At 45.3% G+C, this 15,244-nt stretch overlaps 1 pseudogene; it reads left to right on the top strand.

Moving 5' to 3' along the window:
- The first annotated feature begins 13,926 nt into the window (after positions 1-13,926).
- On the top strand, positions 13,927-14,042 carry LOC149462173 (U2 spliceosomal RNA; annotated as a pseudogene).
- The last annotated feature ends 1,202 nt before the right edge of the window (positions 14,043-15,244 follow it).

The raw sequence follows: 15,244 nt of genomic DNA, 5'->3' as shown, positions 1-15,244 counted from the left end.
ACATATGGGAAATCTAGACACAAAATTATGAGCCAATCCTATTGAATCTCACTTAGACGAATTGTCTTTTTTTTCCATAGCAATTTTTTTCTATTGAATTTTTCTAAAGAAAAACAGTACAAATACAGAATCAAACACAAAGATATGTGCAAGAAGGGAAATCAAGTTAAAACATATATTTGCACTACATACAAGAATTCCAGTACAAGAAAAAGCCCCTTGATGCATGACAGTAAAATGGGATAATTTATTAGAGAGAAAATAAGAAGGGGGTGGGGGACTTTTCTCTTTTAATGGATAATATTTTCTTCTAATCTTTGATAAGTATAACCCTAAATACAGTACTACAAATGCAAAGGATCAAAAACAAATGAAAATGAAAAAGTGAATTAAAAAATGTTAATAAGGAGTTAAAAAGAGAATTTAAAAAAAAGTTTTCAGGAACTGACATTATATGCAAATTTAAAGGACACTTTGTTGATCTTCACAAAAAGTAAAAAAAAATACATTGTAACAGTATAACAATGCTGTTTCAATATAATTATGCATTAACCTGTCGAACTGCTGACCTAACTGTCGAACTGCCAGCCACCTCTTACAACTTTCACTAGAAAATTAGGCATTTTGGGGAGGAAGCTCTGTACAGCCATGGTATTTGGCTGAAGTTATTCTTGCATAGGGTTGAGCCAAGTGTACCTAGGGTTCAGTTTGAGGCAGTTTCATACAGCATGACTAAATTTCAGATGCCAAATCCAAAGCCTATTGAAGTCAAAGTGAGGTAAATATTTAAAAACAGCAATGGCCATAGTACAGACTCAAAGGCAAGGAACTGTCAAACAAGAGAGGCTGGGCACTGCCCTGGGAAATATGTACCAAGGGGAAAAAAAGTTTAAAAAACTGTTTGGTTGGAGCAGCAATTTTTTTTTATTGCTTTAACCACTTGCTGACCATCCATAGTAATTTTACTGCGGCAGGGCGGCACTGCTGCACAAAATCACGTATATATACGTGTCTTTTAATTTTCATGTAGGGGGGCGTGCATGAGGCCTGCGATCACCCTACCCGCGCTGCCGATCGTGGCCACAGGTGTCAATCACCGGGCCCTGGCCGGTGATAACCTGCTGGAGCCCGGTGATTACCGCCAAACACCGACTGGGAGGAGGGCTGCATTGTTTACAATGCAGCCCTCCTCCCTGTCAGTTTGGGCACACTGATCGAGATGGCTGAGCACAGCCATTCCGATCAGTGTGCTTACAGTGAAACACCCCCCCGCCCCCTAGTAAAACACTCCCATCATACAGTTAACCCTTTTATCACCCCCAAATGTTAACCCCTTCCTCCCCAGTCCCATTAGTACAGTATCAGTGCTTTTTTTGCACTGATCACTGTATTGGTGTCACTGGGGATGTCAGTGACCCCCAGTGTCAGAATGTCTGCTGCAGTCCCGCCATAAGTTGCTGATTGCCACCATAAGTCGCTGATTGCTGCCATTATTAGTATAAAAAAAAAATTCCAGTATCTATACCGCCATTTGTAGACTATAACTTTCATGTAAACCAATTAATTTTCATGTATTGGGATTTTTTTTTTTAGCAAAGACATGTCGCAGAATACCTTTTGGCCTAAATTTATGATGAAATTAGATTTTTACATTTTTAACTGGACATGTTTTATAGCAAAAAGTTCATAAAATATTGTTTTTTTCTCAAAATTGTAAGTCCTTTTTTTTTATAGTGCAAAAACTAAAAAACGCAGAGGCGATCAAATACCTCTGAAAGAAAGCTCAATTAGTGAGAAAAAAAAGACATAAATTTAATTTGGGTGCAGAATTGCATGACCGCGCAATTGTCAGTTAAAGTAATGCAACGCCATAACACAAACCGCTTCTGTAACTGTTTCCTGACCAACCTACAGCAGAAATACTGCTACAGGGTGGCACTGGTGCACAAAATCACGTATATATGGTTTTCACGCCCCTCTCAGATAGCATCAGATTGCCCTTCAGTACACCAGTAATCACTGTTAACCCCTTGATTGCCAGGAACACGCTCATACACAATAAACCTCCATTGCTAGTATAGTGTCTGAACGGATCAATATCTTTGATCAGATCAGCACTATACCAGCGTTCACATTAGTATAGCGTCCCCAAAAATGCAGCGTTCGCGCACTCAACCCCGGCACCTGCCAGCACCTGCATTTAGCCCCTACGCTTACCCCCCTTCTCTCCCAGCAAGTGCAGTGTTAGCAGGTCACTGTCACTTGATACATTGCACACAAAACCGCAGTGTTCGCAGAATCAGCACCTGTACTTCCCCCATTTACTGTCCAACCCGGAATTCAGGTGGGAAACAGCAAATTTAACTACTCCCCTTGATTTTTTGGAGATGTTTTTCACGGAAGATCTGTATGCATTGATTGTGGATGAAAGCAATTTATATGCACAACATTTAATCAACGCCACCCCCCCCCGTCCCCCGCTGCCTTCCACAGCCTTCTTGGGCAGTCCCGTGCCATCGGGGGAACCTGAGAATGCAGCCAGTGTTTTTGCCAGATGACCACTGAGCTGATTCGAGACCGGAATGGTGCCAATCATCTCTATAGTCTAAGCAATCAGAAGCTGCGAGCATTTCATCACTTCAGTTTCGCAGGATATAAACAGCGCCATTTGTAAATTGGGAAAGCTTCTGATTACACCGATCTTGGTGAGTTTAGATAATGGATGGACAGAGGAGATATCTAGAGTCTGATAGACCCCAGATTTCTCAAAAAAGAATATATGACAATGCATTCCCTGTGATGGCATTAAAAGTGATAAAAAAAAACATGAAAGGGACAGTGTAAAAATAATAAAAAAAATTAAAATAACTAAAAAAAAAAAGAAAACTCTATGCCAGTATGTAAACAGCGGTTGCACCAGGCATGTGAGGTATCGCCAAAAACGTCAGATCAAGGGCAGTAATTCTAGCACTAGACCTCCTCTGTAAATCTAAAATGGTAGCATGTAAAAGCTTTTAAAGTGTTGCCTATTGATATTAAAAATGTACGCAGTTTGTCGCTATTGCACGGGACATGCACAGTTTTAAAGCAGTTTTAAAGCATGTCATGTTTGGTACTTGGCATACCATCATCTTTTATAATTTACCAAATAATTGGCCAATATATTATGTTTTTGTGCATTAAAATAAAAAAGTGTATTTTTTGAAAAAAATCTGCATTTGAAAAATCGCTGTGCAAGTACTATGTGACATAAACAATTGCAGCACCCACCATTTTATTCACTAGGGTGTCTGCTTTAAAAAAAATTATAATGTTTGGGGGTTCAAAGTAATTTCCTAGCAAAAAATACAGATTTTTTTCATGGGAACAGAAAGTGTCAGAAAAGGCTTGGTCTTCAGGTGGTTAGAAGAGTGAATGATGTGTGGCATAAACTTCTAATGCTGGGCATAACATGCCCCCACCCCCCAAAATGACCCCTTTTTGGAAAGTAGACACCCAAACTATTTGCTGAGAAGCATGTTGAACCAATAGAAGAATTTATTTTTTTGCCACAAGTTTTCGGAATTTACACAAAATTGTCTCTTAAATTATTTATTGCTCACACATGCCATGGGTATATGTGGAATTACTCCCCAAAATACATTCTGCTACTTCTCCCAAGTATGGTGGTACCACATGTGAGAGACTTTTTGGCAGTCTAGCCAAGTACAGGACCCCAAAATCCAATAAGCACCTTCAGGCTTTTAAAGGGCTTTATTTTCTCATTACACTTCCAGACTGCCTTTCACAGTTTCGGAGGCCCTGAAATGCCAAGATAGCACTAACCCCCTCCCCCCTCCCCAAATGACCCCTTTTTGGAAAGTAGACACCCCAAAGAATTTGATAAGAATCATGGTGAGTATTTTGCAGATCTTGTTTGTTGCCACAAGTTTTTGGAAAATGAAGAAAGAAAACAAAAACATTTTTTCTTTTTTTATATTTCAAAACCTTGTGAAAAAAAAAAACTGCAAAATACTCACCATGCCTCTTTTTAAATTCCATGGGGCCCGAAAATTCCTGGTATTTCAGGGCCTCCGAAACTGTGATGGGTAGTGAGGAAGTGTCAGGAATGGACTTGCCAATAGTGGTGGGACTCCCCTGCCTTGTGGGCTGCAGTACCAGGGCTGGCCAGCGGGTGCTCTCAACAACCAGAGGTTCACTTCAGCAATTAGCCATCACCTGGGGCTGATTGCAGGTGTATTTAAGGGATGGCCAGACCTGCAGTCTGTGCCTTGGTGTGTGTTTTTCTATGGGCCCCTGTACCTTGTAACCTGCATTCCTGTTCCTGTTTCTGCCTGACTTGTTGCCGACCCTGCCTGATCCTGACCTCTGCTGACTTCTCCTGTTTGATCCCTGGCTTGTGACCCTGACCATTCTCTCCGCCTGCTCCTCCTGTACCTACCTGCCCAATAGTTATTGACCCAGCCTGCCTGACTACGTTGTGCTCTATATGTGTATGTACCTGTGTATCTATATCAGTTTAGGTTTGGGTTTGTTTCACCTTGTTGTATGTATTTGTGTTAGCTTGGGGTTTGGTGCACTGCGTTTATATTTGTATTGTTAGTCTTAATAAATTGTCTTATTTATACCATATCTGAAGCCTGCGTTTCCCTGTATCAGTACACACATCTCTGGTCACACCCGCATCCCTGACATTACACCAAGGCCAATCCTGACCAGAAGTGGCTGCACAGGGAAGCCATCTTGGCTTATTGTTGCTGGGAAGGATGGATCTTGATGAGGTTGTGTATTTATCTCTGCTAGTGTTTGATGACAGGGATTATGCTTATCAGACTCTGAGGGAGTATCCCAGGGATCAACTACTAGAGTGCATAAGGATCGCTCATTGCCTAGTAGATCAGGGCACAGAATTCTCTGAGGTGCAGCCATTGATTCAGGTTTGTGCAGAGTTGGCTTCATCTGGTACCCCCGAATGCAGGGATGAATTTTTGCCGCCATTTAGTGCCGACCAGGTAGAGTCCCTGGTATGGTTATTAGAGGATGATGTGGATTACTTTCTGGAGCGTTATTCTGCATGTTCACAACAGGTACTAAGAGATTGTATAAACACAGTGCAGTCTTTGACCAGACAGGCTTTGTGTAAGCTGAGCTTTGTTCAACCCATACTGCAGACATGTTCAGACTTGTTGCACCCAGCCTTAGTCAGCTTACAACGTCATTCCTCCGCTCAAGGCACTCTTCCTGCATCCCCGACAGCACCCCCAGTGATGTATACTCTGCTAACTACCACATATCAGTCCTCTGCTCCCACTCGCTGCACCTATCCTTTCTTTAACCCTGTAAAGAAGTCCTCTGTAGCAACTGCTCCCTCCTCTGTTCCATCCTCCAGCTCTTCTCTGTCCTCAGCTGCTCCATCCGTTTACAAACCTGCGCTTACTTACAGTGCTCCGGTAACTAAAACCAGGAAAAGGCGAAAATTCTTTCCAACCAATACCATCCTGCCAGAATCCAAACCGGTCAGCCTGCCATCTGAGAACCCGCCTTCCGTGGTGCAGCCTGGTGCCTCGGCGCCCACAATTCAGCCTGATGTCTCTACCCAGCCTGATGTCCTTACCCAGCCTAATGTCCTTACCCAGCCTGATGTCCTTACCCAGCACGATGTCTCTACCCAGCCTGATGAACTGATCCAGCCTGATGATCCTATTATGCCAGGCGACTCGGTGCCCGCAGTCTTGCCAGACGACTCGATGCCCGCTGTTCCGCCAGTTGACTCGGAGCCTGCGGTCTTGCCAGACGACTCAGTGCCCGCAGTCTTGCCAGACGACTCGGTGCCCGCAGTCTTGCCAGACAATTCGGTGCCCGCAGTCTTGCCAGACGACTCGATGCCCGCTGTTCCGCCAGACGACTCGGTGCCCGCAGTCTTGCCAGACGATTCGGTGCCTGCAGTCTTGCCAGACAACTCGATGCCCGCTGTTCCGCCAGACGACTCGGTGCCCGCAGTCTTGCCAGACCACTCGGTGCCCGCAGTCTTGCCAGACGACTCGATGCCGCTGTTCCGCCAGATGACTCGGTGCCCGCAGTCTTGCCAGACGACTCGGTGCCCGCAGTCTTGCCAGACGACTCGGTGCCCGCTGTTCCGCCAGTTGACTCGGTGCCTGCAGTCTTGCCAGATGAATCGGTGCCCGCAGTCTTGCCAGATGACTCGATGCCCGCTGTTCCGCCAGTTGACTCGGTGCCCGCAGTCTTGCCAGACGACTCGGTGCCTGCAGTCTTGCCAGACAACTCGGTGCCCGCAGTCTTGCCAGACGACTTGATGCCCGCTGTTCCGCCAATTGACTCGGTGCCCGCAGTCTTGCCAGACGACTCGGTGCCCGCAGTCTTGCCAGACGACTCGATGCCCGCAGTCTTGCCAGACGACTAGGTGCCCGCAGTCTTGCCAGACTCGATGCCCGCTGTTCTGCCAGTTGACTCGGAGCCCGCGGTCTTGCCAAATGACTCGGTGCCCGCAGTCTTGCCAGACGACTCGGTGCCCGCAGTCTTGCCAGACGACTCGATGCCCGCTGTTCTGCCAGTTGACTTGGTGCCCGCAGTCTTGCCAGACGACTCGGTGCCCGCACTCTTGCCAGACGACTCGGTGTCCGCAGTCTTGCCAGACGCCTCGATGCCCGCAGTCTTGCCAGACGACTCGGTGCCCACAGTTTTGCCAGACGACTCGGTGCCCGCAGTCTTGCCAGACGACTCAATGCCCGCTGTTCCGCCAGACGACTCGGTGCCCACAGTCTTGCCAGACGACTCGGTGCCCGCAGTCTTGCCAGACGACTCGGTGCCCGCAGTCTTGCCAGACGACTCGGTGCCCGCAGTCTTGCCAGACGACTCGGTGCCCGCAGTCTTGCGAGACGACTCGGTGCCCGCAGTCTTGCCAGACGACTCGGTGCCCACAGTCTTGCCAGACGACTCGGTGCCTGCTGTTCCGCCAGTTGACTCAGAGTTCGCTGTCGGGCCGGTTGACTCAGGGCCCGCTGTTGTGCCTGGTGACTCGGTGCCCGCGGTCTTGCCAGATGACTCGGTGCCCGCAGTCTTGCCAGATGATCCAATGCCTGATGACCCAGTGACCACTGTCATGCCTGGTGACCCGATGCCCGCTGTCGTGCCTGATGACTCGATGCCCGCTGTCGAGCCAGGCGATCCAATGCCTGATGACCCAGTGCCCGCTGTCATACCTGGTGACCCGATGCCCGCTGTCGTGCCAGTTGACTCAGAGCCAGCTGTCACGCCTGGTGACTCGGTGCCCACTGCCTTGCCAGATGGCCCGGTGCCCGCCGCTCCACCTGGGGGCCCGGTGCCTGCGGCCCTGCCTGGTTGCCCGGTGCCTGCTGCTCTGCCTGGGGGCCCGGTGCCCGCCGCCCTGCCTGGGGGCCCAGTGCCTGCTGCTCCACCTGGTGGCTCGGTGCCTGCTGCTCCGCCTGGTGGCCCGGTGCCTGCTGCTCCGCCGGGGGGCCCGGTGCCTGCTGCTCCGCCTGGGGGCCCGGGGCCTGCTGCTCCGCCTGGTGGCCCGGTGCCTGCTGCTCCGCCTGGTGGCCCGGTGCCTGCTGCTCCGCCTGGTGGCCCGGTGCCTGCTGCTCCGCCTGGGGGCCCGGGGCCTGCTGCTCTGCCTGGGGGCCCGGGGCCTGCTGCTCCGCCTGGTGGCCCGGTGCCTGCTGCTCCGCCTGGGGGCCCGGTGCCTGCTGCTCCGCCTGGTTGCTCGGTGCCTGCTGCTCCGCCTGGTGGCCCGGTGCCTGCTGCTCCGCCTGGTGGCCTGGTGCCTGCTGCCCTGCCTGGTGGCCCGGTGCCCGCTGCTCCGCCTCCGCCAGCTTGACGTGTCTCCGTCCGGTGCCCAGCTCGAAGTGTCTCCGTCCGGTGCCCAGCTTGAAGTGCCTCCGTCCGGTGCCCAGCTTGAAGTGCCTCCGTCCGGTGCCCAGCCCGATGTGCCAGTCTTTGATATCCCGCCAGTCTCCGGACCCGGGCGGTGGAACATTTTGCCCAGCTAGGACTGTTTGGAGCGTCCTGAGGCCGCTCCTTGAGGGGGGGGTACTGTCAGGAATGGACTTGCCAATAGTGGTGGGACTCACCTGCCTTGTGGGCTGCAGTACCAGGGCTGGCCAGCGGGTGCTTTCAACAACCAAAGGTTCACTTCAGCAATTAGCCATCACCTGGGGCTGATTGCAGGTGTATTTAAGGGATGGCCAGACCTGCAGTCTGTGCCTTGGTGTGTGTTTTTCCATGGGCCCCTGTACCTTGTAACCTGCATTCCTGTTCCTGTTTCTGTTTCTGCCTGACTTGTTGCCGACCCTGCCTGATCCTGACCTCTTCTGACTTCTCCTGTTTGATCCCTGGCTTGTGACCCTGACCATTCTCTCCGCCTGCTCCTCCTGTACCTACCTGCCCGATAGTTATCGACCCAGCCTGCCTGACTACGTTGTGCTCTATATGTGTATGTACCTGTGTATCTATATCAGTTTAGGTTTGGGTTTGTTTCACCTTGTTGTATGTATTTGTGTTAGCTTGGGGTTTGGTGCACTGCGTTTATATTTGTATTGTTAGTCTTAATAAATTGTCTTATTTATACCATATCTGAAGCCTGCGTTTCCCTGTATCAGTACACACATCTCTGGTCACACCCGCATCCCTGACAGGAAGTGAAATGAGAACGTTACGCACCTTCAAGCTTTCAGAGTGGTCATTGGATTTTAGGCTCCTGTATGAGCCTAGGCTCCCAAAAAGTCTCACACATGTGGTATCCCCATACTCGGTAGAAGTAGCAGAATGTATATTGAGGTGTAATTCCACATATACCCATGGCTTGTATGAGAAATATATCATTTAAATGACAACTTTGTGTAAGAAAAAAATGTTTTTGTCACTTTCCAAAAACTTGTGGACAAAAAAAAAATCTTCCATGGACTCAATATGCCTCTCAGCAGATAGCTTAGGGTGTCTACTTTCTGAAAAGGGGTCATTTGGGGGTGTTTGTACTGTCCTGGTATTTTAGCACCTCAAGAATGGGCAGTCTGAAAGTAAAAGCTGTGTAAATTCCATTATCTATATCATAGTTTGTAGATGCTATAACTTTCAAACAAAGCAATCAATATACACTTAGTGGGATTTTTTAACCAAAACATGTAGCAGAATACATTTTGGCCTAAATTTATGACTGACTTTGAGTTCACTATATATTTTTTATAGCTGAAAGTAAAAAATATAGTTTTTCTTCAAAATGTTTGGTCTTTTTTTTGTTTATAGTACGAAAAATAAAAAGTGCACAGGTGATAAAATACCACCGAAAGAAAGCTCTATTTGTGTGAAAAAAAGTACGTAAATTTCATTTATGTACCATATTGCATGACCGCCAAATTCACAGTTAAACTAGTGCAGCGCTGTATAGCATAAAAATGGTGTAAATTGCAGTATCATAATTTGTAGACGCTATAATTTTCACACAAAGCAATCAGTATAGTATGAAAAATAAAAAGCGCACAGGTGATCAAATACCACCAAAAGAAAGCACTGTTTGTGTGAATAGAAGGACGTAAATTTCATTTGAGTACAGCATTGCATGACCTTGAAATTATCAGTTGCAATAGTGCAGCTCTGAATAGCCTGGTCATTAAGGGGGTAAATCATCTGGAGGGCAAGTGGTTAAAGTGCTTGTTAAAGCAGAATATTTTTACCTTACTGTATTCTATGCAGTAAGGTAAAAAAACTTTCTGTGTGCAGCTCCTCCCGCAGTTCCCCTAAATATATACCTGAGCCTGATCTTGATCCAGTGATGTGAACAAGAGCTGAGGCTCTCTTACTCCTCATTGGCTTAGACACAGCAGCTGGAGCCATTGGCTTTCCTGCTGTCAATCAGAGCCAGTGACGAGGATTGGGGGGCAGGGCCAAGCCATTCTCTGTGTTTCTTATGGACACACAGTTGGAGTAGCATACTCGACTGCCCCCAGAGAAATTGGCTTGCTCTGGGAGCATTTGGTAGGGGGTGGAGCCAGGAATGCCTGCTGAAGACCTGAGAAGAGGAGGATCAGAGCTGCTCTGTGAAAAAACATTGCACAGAGCAAGTAAGAATAAAATGTTTGTTTTGTTATTTTAATAAAATAAAAAACAAATCTTTACAGTCACCTTAACCGTCTGTTCATACTGAATCCGACTTTGAAATTGTGCAACTTCACTTGAAGTCGACTACATGCACAGATGTCCATTGCAAGTCGCATCTGAAATTGTAAAAACATTGTGCAGGTGCCTTTTGTTCAAATTGTTGTGCCACCGCAAAGTAAGAGTTGCACCGATTTGACCGGTTCCATTTCAGACTTGTCATGTGATTTGAAACTGTCCAGGGCTTATGCTTCAAGGGCAACATTAAAATACAAAATTATTTTAAATAACCTGGGGATGCTCCTAACCTGCCTGTGAAGTGGCACTTCTGTACGATATATACAACTTACTGCATCAAAGAGAATAATTAAAAGGAAAAAAATTGCTGATTGAATTGCCAGCAAATGACAGCTTTGGACGCTTTACTTCTGTTTGTAAACAAGGATTCCCTTCTTCCTTTCATCCATGCAAGACCCTTTACCTAGATGAGGGTCTGATATGAATATTAAAAAAAACAGTGTGGGGTTACTCCTAAAAATAGATAACAGACCCTTATCCTTGATGAAGGTGTGTTGTGGATGTCAAGTGAGACCACATGAAAATAAAAAACATGGGGACCAAAATTGCTACAAGAGGATTTGGTATCAATTTTAAGAGGGCACGCTGCCCAAAGTACATAAATACAAAGTGTGGGGTTCCCCCACAAATCCATACCAGACCCTTATCTGAGCATGCAGCCTGGCAGACCAGGAAAGAGTCCCCCAAACATAACCAAGCCACTTTCCCTCAAAATGGGCGATACCTTGCCAGGGGGACTCTCCTGTCAAATAACTTGAGCCCATGTGGATGAGGAAGTCCTGCCCATCATGTAACACATGATGTCATCCCATGGCCATCTTGGAGAGCTTCGGGGTTCCTGTACATGCTTTTATCACGCACTTTTGGAGTGCTATGTCTTGTAAGTTTTTTATCATTTTCAGCAGTAAGGCCCCGTTCACACCTATGCAGTTTGCTTTTTGTCTGTTTTCCAGTGCTTTTCACAGTTCATTTTGTATTTTTTCTACACTTGTTTTTGATGCATTTTTTATGCGGTTTTTACATGTTTTACTGCATTTTGGGTTTTGTTCAGCTCTTTTATTTTGTTAAAGTGGAATTTTTTTTTTGTTGCTGGGCAGAATAAAAATGCAAAACGCGCCAAAAATGAGCCAAGAACGCACTACCATGCATTTCAGCAGCTTTTCCATTAAACTCTATTGTAAAAAATTATTAATTAAATTAATTATTAAAAAAGTCCCTGACCCTTTCCAAAAACCCAGCAGCTCAAAAAAGCATAGATGTGAACATGTTCTATAGGAAACCATGTTAAATGGAATGTAGTAAGTTTCTGCAAAAAGCACTAAAAAAACGCATTGGAGCGAACACAGCCTAAAGAAGTCTATTTGCAGTAAACACTATGGGTTGTCTGTTTTATATTTTTGCAGAGTATCATACAAGACATCATAGGAGAAGACATGAGTGGATGAAAACACTTTCTGGATCAACTATCTTGCCATTAAAGGGAAAGTGATTACGACTTACTGTTAGTACAGTAGTCATTAAATTGAGGTGAGCGGCCAATCTGTTTGGTGGTGGTTGAAGCACTAATGCACATAAAGAAGAGTTTTGTCACATGATTTTAATTTTTTGGGACAATTGCTTTTTCACTTGGAGAACGAAAGGACTTATTATTTTCATGTCTATTTTTGTTTCGTATGGTTGCACTACACTGTTTTGATTACTTTAACCCATGATGATGAGGAGAAGGGTCTCTTCCTTACAACTCTGCCCTGTGATTGTTGGGGTCTGCAGGCGGAGGACATATCTGGAAACCCCCAGATACTGACACCCCAATGTGAATGAGAAAGGAGCACATAGTACCCCTATTCATTCACAAAATAAAGTGAAAAGAAAATACACAGTTTATAGAAAAGTCCTTTAATGAATTTTGTGCATACATTGTAGTATGCCGAGTGTGAATGAACAAATAAGAGATATGTTTGATTGATGGATCACATGGCTGCACTAACAGCTCTTCCAAAACCACATAAGCAAACTTTAATTTCCTAACTTCCTGAATGCAGGCTGTAGCAATTACTGCACTTTTTTACTTTGAGAATGCAGACTTTTCCTACATTATTTAATGAAGTGGCAAATGAAGAACAAAAAACTGTAAGTCTGGTGAAAAACTACAAAGATCCTGCACTTATGCTACTACTGTGGTGTTCCTACTCCTTGGAGGCTGCTAGCACTGTGAACCATATACCCCCTTATCTAAGTGGAGAACAGTTATTTTGGGATAAGTACAATAAAGTGTTGTGTTCCCTTTATATGCATAAATATCATGCTTGTATGCTCAAAGAAAAACATGAAAAAACATATGTGATAAATAAGCAACTCATTTAACATAAGTATTCTGTGAAAAACCATAAAGTGAAATCAAAGTCCATCAAACATGTCCTTTAAATAAATTATATCATCACAAAAAAGGTCTCTAAAAAATCTAGTGCTTCTTCATCCAAGTCTCAATATAGCTTCCAGCAAACCATGTGTAGTGAACTACAAAACACCTCCTTCCCAAAACACAAGTCCCGTGCTCTCTTGGTGCTCACACTCAAATTGTGCACTCACCAGACCTCCATGACCCTCTTAACTTAATATGTGGGTCCACTATAGTTTAGACTTATGCTGTCCTTCCAGGCATCCTTCCAGCCGTCTTGCCTTTCAAGTAACCTCCTTCCAGCTTCTGATCTTTGCACCTTTTTTTGCTCCAAATGCATTTTGGTCATAATGAATAAACAATAGAACCATAAATAAAATAGAAAGCCATTGTGCAGTAATTTGTAGTAAAACTAAAAAAAGCTAAAAATTAAAACCCAATTTTGCACTTACATCAAAAATACAAATGCCAGCATTCAATTTTACCACATGAATCTAAGATTTTTTTTTTATTCTTTTATTTAAAAAGTAATTCAAATATTTTTACATAAAATAAACTTCATATAACAAAAGTTCACAATAAACACATCTTTAAATAACAAAATGTACACCCCCACCCACAATAATGTCAGAAAACCTTTCCCTCAAAACCTTTCCCTTCCATCTAAAGAACAAAAACCTGTGCTTTCCTTCCACTGCTGTCCTTCCACCGTTGTTTTCACTCTAAAAAAAAAAAAAAAATTAAAATCTCATAGCAGCAAAATACTTATATTAAGAACCACCACCAAAACATACCTCCCATAACCCTCAAAACCTTATTATAACAGGAAAATAAACACCTTTATCATCCTCAATATAAATCATCTTTAATATTAATAAATCCCTCCACCACCCTCCATTACATACAAGCCATATCATAACCTTAAAATACATCAAACCTCCACTCACAATGATACATGTTCCTTACCCAACCACACCCACCATCAACATTATTCTTAACATCACCTACTCCAATCGCTCCACCCACTCAACTCCCAAACATTTTCTGCTTCTTTAAAACCTTATTTTTTGCAATCACAGTATGCATATAAGTATAACCTTCCATGGACCATGGCAACACAATCTTTTAGGGTTCATGTAGACTGCAGCTGATAAACTCACGTTCAGGAGCTTTTTTGAGTATTTTACAGCAGCCCCTGAACTCTCCCTAATGTTTTCCTATGTGTCCATGTACACATAGGCGTTTAGAGAGAGTTAAGTTTACAGTCGTTTTTTTAACTCAGTAAACTTGCGTTCAGGAGTAGATTTTATTAGTTTATTAGTATCGCTTCTCGGCCTTTTGGCTAAGATCAAGTGTAGTATCTGTTCTTATCAGTGTCCAGTGGGGGTGCTCCCGACCATTCTAGCTTTGCGGGGATGGTTGTTGTATAGTACCCTCACTGGTATGATGGGGGTCCGGAAGGCTAGTACCGGAGGGACAGAAACCGGGGAGCGCCACGAGTATAAGCTGGGGCCCCGGGAGTAATTCCTCTGAGAAGACTGGAAAGACCCAGTACCTCCTGATTTGGACGGAACTACCTTGGTCTGGCCTGGGGCTGGGGACGCAAAAAGTCCGCAAACTCAGTGCCCCCTGAGTAGTCGCCTCAGGGGTGTCACTAGTAACACTTGGGTGTGGGACCCCACGGTGTGAAGATGACACATGGCCACTGTTTTTCACTTCTTTTTGCACAGCGCCCTAAGGACCAGGTCTTTTGGCTAAGTCCGGGGCAATTTTTGCTACAGGCCTCAGGGCCTGGTCTGTGCACTATTAGGCACGGTACCACTTTTTTATTTTTTATTTATTTACCACTCCCACGTTTTGTCACTTTTTCTGTTCTTATGTGTGTGTTTTTCACGGATGGAGGGTGTGGGTCCTCGGGCCTTACCTGAAGTCTAGGGGGAGGATGTGTGGCCATACGGTTCCTTCCTCCCCTGATCCCTAGGGGGTTTTCTCTTCGGGAGAACCCCCTTGCCTAGTACTGGATGTCCGGCTTCGGCTGGGCATAAGGAACGGTGGTCCACCAGGCCTTTTGGCCAGGAGGACCAAATGGGAACCTTGTCCCTGTCAGGAGCTTCGTGCCCCGGGGGATCGGGTGAACGGTCCAACCCTTCCGGGGGTAGGACAAACACACCCCTAAGTGCACTTTTTCGTGTGGTGTTTTGCACTTGCACATTTTTTGTGAACACTTACGGGTTTTTCGTTATAGTTGCACGTTTGCGGACTTAAAAAAAAAAAAAAAAGTAGATTTTATTAGTGTTGCAAACGCCAAACGCTTGTAAACATGTGCAAATGCGGCTAACCGCATTTATAAGCGTTTGTATCTAGAAGAGTTTTTTGACAGGTCCATATCCAGGGCACAATTCACGTATCCTACCGCATACTCAGATACAAAAAAAAAACCATTTGAATCCACCAAAAAAGGCTACTAAAATATTTTGATTTTATCAAGTCATGCAGAATTTTAGTAGTGAAAAGCATGCGTCCTGTTTCAGCTGTCAGCAGGGTTCCCACTGACAGCTGAATGTAGAAGAAAGATCTGCCAGCAATTAAAAAATTATTTTAAAAAACAGCGTTGGATACCCCTCCGGGTCTGGTATGGAT

This window comes from Staurois parvus, unplaced genomic scaffold (assembly GCF_062004578.1).
Source record: "Staurois parvus isolate SC_StPar_1 unplaced genomic scaffold, SC_StPar_1.0 ptg000183l, whole genome shotgun sequence".
Lineage (NCBI taxonomy): Eukaryota > Metazoa > Chordata > Amphibia > Anura > Ranidae > Staurois > Staurois parvus.
The sequence above is the reverse complement of the archived record's forward strand: the minus strand, read 5'-3'. Positions and strand labels throughout refer to the sequence as shown.